The sequence below is a fragment of the Lycorma delicatula genome, chromosome 1 (genome assembly GCF_047948215.1).
Source record: "Lycorma delicatula isolate Av1 chromosome 1, ASM4794821v1, whole genome shotgun sequence".
In the NCBI taxonomy this organism is placed as follows: Eukaryota; Metazoa; Arthropoda; class Insecta; order Hemiptera; family Fulgoridae; genus Lycorma; species Lycorma delicatula.
In genome coordinates, this window is record NC_134455.1 from 29,957,049 (window position 1) to 29,964,156 (window position 7,108).

Here is a 7,108-nt window from a genome sequence, read left to right on the forward strand (position 1 = left end):
AAATATATTCTTTACTTTCGGGTGCCACCGAATATCATTTACAACAAAAAAAGACAGCCAAGGGGATTAAAAAGGGTTCTCGTATATTCGATAAAGATTATAATTTGAAAATTTTAAATCATGAGACGTATAAAGAGTTGTTTATTCAATAGAAACATTTCATATTCCATCAAATCATCAAATTTACTCCATTGCTCAATGTAAAAAAGCTCTCTCTCCATACGATGATAACAGATTCATATTAGAAAACCACACTTCCATACGGTCATAAAGAAATCGATCAATATGTGGTGAAAAGAAGAAAAAGGTTAGTCTATATCCACTCTGAGTAACACGCACGATTTTTTTTAATTAGACTATTTTTTTTTTGCTTAGTTTAGTTTCATTACAAACTTGATCGTATTTCATTTTTTTCAACTACAACGCAATTAGGCTATGACGTTCTAAATTTACATTTATTACAAAACGAGATCTCTAAAGTGCATACGACTTAATATGTAACATCATTGTTCCGCGTTTAAATTCTACGTCGTGATAATTATGAACGTTCTTCATTTTCTTTGAGCCCTTATATACTATATAAACTTCTTTAGAGTTATTAATTTCATTCAAATCTGATTGTGTAAGATCATTAAATCGTTGCGGTAAAAATATTTTCTCAAAACCTTCAATTGATGCGATTATGGATTCGCCATTCTTTGTTTCTTTAAACTACTTTTTTTCAATTCTATATGGCTTATTACAGTTCATTTCACTAATATTTTTAATATTATAACAATAATTTAAACTATTAAATTTATCAAAAATATCGCACATTTTTATGTATATATGTTAAAAAATAACAACATTTAAAATCAGCATTTTATTGTTGTTAAAAATCATAGTTTTATTTATATAGATATCGAGGTATGTTACGAACAGATGAAAGACAACCTCATAAGATCAAATTCATATCGTATCTTTGGTTATTTTAAGTTAATTATCGATACAAATACGGTTTTTTTTAATGCAACAAAATTATGTCATGATGGTGGGAAACGATTTGATAATTGTTTTCGTAATAGAGAATCAAAAGAATTAATTGAATTTTACAGTAAAGTAGACCTCAGATTCGAGGATCTACTTTCAAGTTGGAAAAAGCCGAAGCAGGAATCAGGAGTGCAGCATTTTATGAGGTTAAGGGTGATAATAAAAAATGAAACAGCTAAAATTATTACTAGGATGTATGTTTTTAAGAAATTATTACTTGATATCGCTTCGTGGTTATCAAAAGAGTTTTACGATAAATGTTACGATATAATAGAAGATTATTTCATCAAAGGCTAAGTCATATCAAAACGATAATGCCCAACTGCAATTGAAAATACGAGAGCTTGAAAGTATCGCTGAAAGATTACGAGACGAAAACGAACGAGTTGTAAAAGAAAAAAATCATCTTATCCATCAAAATGTAAATCATGTATTGCAAAACGGTCAGATAAACAATAAAGTAAAGAAACTTAAAACCATGTCCACATCATATTTGTCCACACTTTCTGCACGTGATGAAAGAGTTAATTGTCTTCTATTTTTCGATATGCATGACCCTGATTCTGAATATAAATATTACGCTATCGGTACTCAATATAAAAAGGTAATATACATAATAAATAAAATTAAAGAAAGATATCCCAATAATGAACTGGTATATAAAAAAGAAAAAGATCCAAATAAATTTAAAAGAAAAGGCAATCGTTTTGATACAACTATGGATATTGATGAATTAAATGAAAAGTTTAATAGTTTATATGATGAACACTTTAAGTATCTGTAATGACGACGCAATACACTATTTAATACTTTTCTTCTTCTATATATAGAACACAATGTCAATTAAAGCCGATTTTGCGAAAGAATTACCCAAACCGGCTAAGTAACTGTTCTACTAGAAAAACGGAATTAAAGGGACTAAACAACCTAATAATACAAGCAGACATAGGCGAAATGTTACCTTATTCTCGAACTAATAATGATTTCAAATACTTGTTGACTGTTATCGATTGTTTTTCTAAATTCGCGTATGCTATACCGTTAAAGAAGAAGACGAGTGTAGAAGTCACGACCGCTTTGGAACCGATATTTGAAAAGCATAAGATGAATCATTTTCAAACGGATCAGGAAAAGGAATTCTATAACCAGCAAGTGAAAGCCCTATTGCAACAATACAACATAAATTAATATTCCATGTTTTCCGATAAAAAAGCAGCCATCGTTGAACGCTTCAACAGAACGTTGACAAAGAAAATGTGGACTAAATTTACAGAACAGGGAAGCTACAAGTGGATTGATATGCTGCAACTCCTAGCTGATGAATACATCGAAACAGTGCACATAGCTACAAAATTTAAACTGAAAGATGTAAATAAGATGAATGAAGCGCAAGTGCTTGCAATTATCTAAACGGTAATTACCGGAGGCTAAACAGGAAAAAAGAGAGAGGATTCTTTATCATAACCAATCTATCAATATGAATTTCATTGAGCCGTTCAAGCGAATTATAAATGAGCTCCCAGTCTTGCTGTAAGTTCGAAGGTGGGATATCGTCCCAATTAAGATTTTGCTTCCATAACCTTTGCATCAATATTTTGCAACGAATTACTGTAGGAGCCAATAGACCAAGTGGATCAAATATGGACGAAATGGTAGCAAGGACATTTCTTTTTGTAAAACTAATTGGTCGAAATTGTTGATATGATGAGGTAATTCCACTAAAAATTTGGAGGTGATCCTGTGCAGGTTGCCATCGAAGGCCCAAGCTGGAGTATTGATTTCCTCAAGTTCCCAAAACATTTGGAGCTGATCATTGATTGAGTTGCACTGTCGAGTGAAAAAACCATGCTGTGGGAATGAAGTTGTTGCCTTCTCATCTTGATTACAAAATTCACCACTTACAATCCAGCCGAGTTGTGTTTTTTGTAAAACAGGGTACAAACCCGGACGTGTTTGTTGTTCCATTAACAATATTTTCATAAAAACCTGTGCCCCAAGCAGCAAGTCGATACGCTGTGGTACATTAAATCCTGGGTCCGCAAGTTCCATGTCAGGAGGGATGTTCCAAGAGTCGCATTTAATTTTACTGGAAGGGAGGTAACCTTTGGAAGTTCATTGCAGTTGATCTTCATAGAAAAATTTGATTTTAAAGAACAGATTTGTACATTAACATTATATTTGGACTCATATGATAAGTTATTGAATGATTCTATTGGGACAGGATTCTTGGATCGTCTAAGTTGCAATTTCTGTACTATATCTTCAGTTATGAAGTTTACCTGTGACCCATTATCCAAAATAGCGTGACACGTAACTTAATTGCCATTTTCATCTTGCACATTAATCAAGGCAGTTGCAAGCAACACTTGTGTTTGATTACCAGGACTAGCATAACAACTTTTTATTGACTGATCCGATTGATTAGGTGATTTATTCTCAGACATTTAATTAGACAATTTTTATATGACCCGTTAAAGGGAATAGCGCTGAGCCGACGTCCTTGTAATTCTACACCATAAACACTATATGATACGTACCCTTCGATCTCCTCTTACAGAGTGTAGCAACTTGCTAGCTGCTAGCAATAGAGCGCCCTGAACTCAAAGAAATGCAGAACATGAACCAAAGCTTTGTAAAAATAAAATTGTCGGTGAAGACTATTATTTTAAACGTTATGATGAGTAAATGGCTTATATAAGCGATAAATACCATTATATTACTTCAACATTTAAGTTTGAATATTCTCTCTTTCTAGATCACGATGAATATAGTCAAATGGAGGTAGAATCTAAAATTAAATCTGTAATTGATTAGTGTACTATAAATGATTTAGATAATGATTGCAAAATATTATATTTGAAGATAGATTATCACAGTCTTCATGAAAGCATCACTGGTTGTCGTCATAGTATAAATATTATTTATACTATGACGATGATATAGAGCCATTTAGAAAAGAATTTCACAATGATTTATCAAAAATTAATCATAAACTTTATGTAATCACCAGAATTGATATGAGTTTCTCTTTAATCATTTATTAGTTTAAATATATTTTTTTATCATTGGAGAGCTATGAAGGAAGTACAATAGAAAACAAAGTTCCCCATCGTGAACGCGATGATGGGTTACGGATTCAAAAAACGAAGTAGCCATAGATCCCTGTTACCAAACACTATTAGATGTATTGTATGCGGTCCATCAAATTGCGGTAAAACAAATATCGTCTTTAAACTTTTAGTTCAACCAAACAGAGTACGTTTTCAGAACTTGTACTTTTTTTCAAACTTCCTTCACCAACCTCTATATAGAATGTTATCGAATTTGATGATGTTAAATACAGAACTCGGTTACTATGAATTTAGTGAAAACGATCAGGTTCCGCAACCGGAACCACATTCAATACTGATGTTCGATAATGTAATAAAAAAAAAACAAGGCAATATCGGGGCTTATTTTGCGAGAGGTCTCATAATAAAATTGATTGTTTTCATCTAGCACAAACATATTTAAAAATACCAAAACAACTCGTACGTGACAATTGTAATTTTCTAATATTTTCTAACACATTTACGATGAACACGTAAAAGTTGACATGTCGTTTGAAGATTTTAAATCTTTATGCGATTATGGTTGGAATGCGAACCGTTACGGTTTTCTAGTTATCGATAAAGAGAGTGATAAAAATAGAGGTCGCTATAGAAATGGTATCGATAAATTTATAATCATCGATTGAATGCAGCGCTGAACGTGAACGTTTTCACGAATAGACTAATTGTTTGAATTTTTTTTTCTATACAGAACAATCTACAAGAAGGAGAAACAAATGATTGAAAATGATAAATTGAATAAAGATTTTAAACGTAAACAGGCTTTCGTGATGGGTTTAGCCGAAGAAGATGCTTTATTTCAAAAACGCTTCCGACCAATAAAAGAAATATCGAATCCCGAAACGAGCTCTAGTTTATGATCCTTGTGGAAGACATGATACAGGTAGATCAAGAAAAATATGGAATTGGAGCAGATCAATGACTCATCCCGTACTGGAAATGATGGTGATATAAAAAAAAAAGAATCAAAATAAATAAAATATAAGTAAACTAAAGTCAATGAATCATCGAAAACAGGTATTCATATGTTCTACCATCTAGATTTGTCTTTTTGAGGATTATGTAGGGATTACAATACCAACACACCTTAATGTATAAAAAGTACGTTGTTTATCAATTTTGTTAAAAAAAATAAATATTTTAATGCAGAAGCTGGAATATTGAACAGCATGGAGAAAGATGTTAATATTATCATTTTCATCAGAAACAATCTTTTTTAAACAATCAGGATTATTGGTTTTCTTTTTTTTCACTTAAGAATATGTTATACATTATTGTAGTTAAATTGTAACTATATTCATAATTATGATCATTTTTATTCAACTGAAAGGCTATTCTTTGTAGATCTTATTATCTTAAATTCTTGACTATAGAAGCTATAGTCAAGAATACGCTTGATATATAATAATGATACGCTTGAAGAATAAGCTATAGTCAATATATATTGACTATAGAAGCTAATCAAACAGAATATGACAACTAAATTATTGGCTACATCATCTGGCGACAATGCAGAAAATTTACAAGCTGTGCATTCTTTTATATACATTTCTTTTTCTGTTTTAAGTTTTGCTAATCCCACTTGTATCAACTGATGATAATTGCTAAATAATGAATGATTATCTAGTAGTACTTATTAAATCTGGAAAGGTAATCTATAAGCCAAGTCATCTAGAATCTGTAAAGATAGACATAATTATGTTGATAACACTTTCAAAGCTTTCACTTCATCCTCAGTCCTTTAATTGATTATCCATATCATATATATATATATATATATATATATATATATATATATATATTGCAACAAGACCAGTGTAACGGACCTGGGTAACGGATTCCTTCCAATTAAGAAGAAAATAATAATGAAAGGAATCCAGCAGGATATTAAAAAGTATCCTTTTCTCAGAATAACAGGTCCGTTTAACAATCTGTTCTTTGTAATACTGTCAATGGCACACCTCCAATAGCTGTTGTTAGAAGGGTTACTGAACCGAAATAGGAATTCATGGGAAAATGTAAGGGCGCGAACGATGAGAATTCTCACAGTTCAACAAGGTTCTAGTTTTGCAGGTCAGTAAATACTCCAGAACCAGCAAGTTAAGGGTCGGTCAGTATTAAGCGAATAGAACTAAGAGGGCGTTATCAGTCAGCGTGTAGTGGCAACGAGTAAAGTGTACGTCACAAGCATTCCATTGTGTGTGGACAGTAGGTGAATGCAGGAAGTTGTTCATCGAGTTATTGGTAGACAATAGTGACAGTATTAAATTCATTAATACTAGGGTAGGGTAGTTTTATTGTAAACAGCAAAGATAAGTGTAGAAAATGGAACTGGATGAAATTTAGACTCGTCTAACCTTATTTTTCTGTTAACGCAATATTAGGAGTTAATATTAGCGGTCATTATAATGTCTATTCAATTCGACTGTATTCTGGTTTTTGTGATTTAACTACATTTAAACAAATCCTGTCATTTGAAATAATATTTTGTATGTAATTTACTATTATTATTAATATTGTTGTTTATTATTATTGTATGTGGTTATTACTATTGTTAGTTGTTTATTATTATTCATTTTTATTATTTCCTATGTTCTTAGAGATATAAATCGTATTTGTATAAACATTTGTATTTGTTAGTCTCTCAATATCCTGGTCGAGGCACGAACACGCGAAAATATATTTATATATATTATATATGTTTTAGTGGAATGTATGTAAATATTCCAACACAACAAAAGCTTTGTTTCAATATACAAAGAACTTTTATTCCATCTTTGGGATAAGAAAATTCTCCACTTGCTTGTTTACGCCGTTTGCGTAAAGTCGTTTTATTCCAATGAATTCAAGGTTATGGTCGAGTCTTGTAGTTTACAGGCTTGGTAATTTTTATTTTTGCATTTTTTGTAAGGCTTATCTACGTGTATTTTTAAAATAGGTTGTTTGGGTTTGTTTTCGATATCATTTCT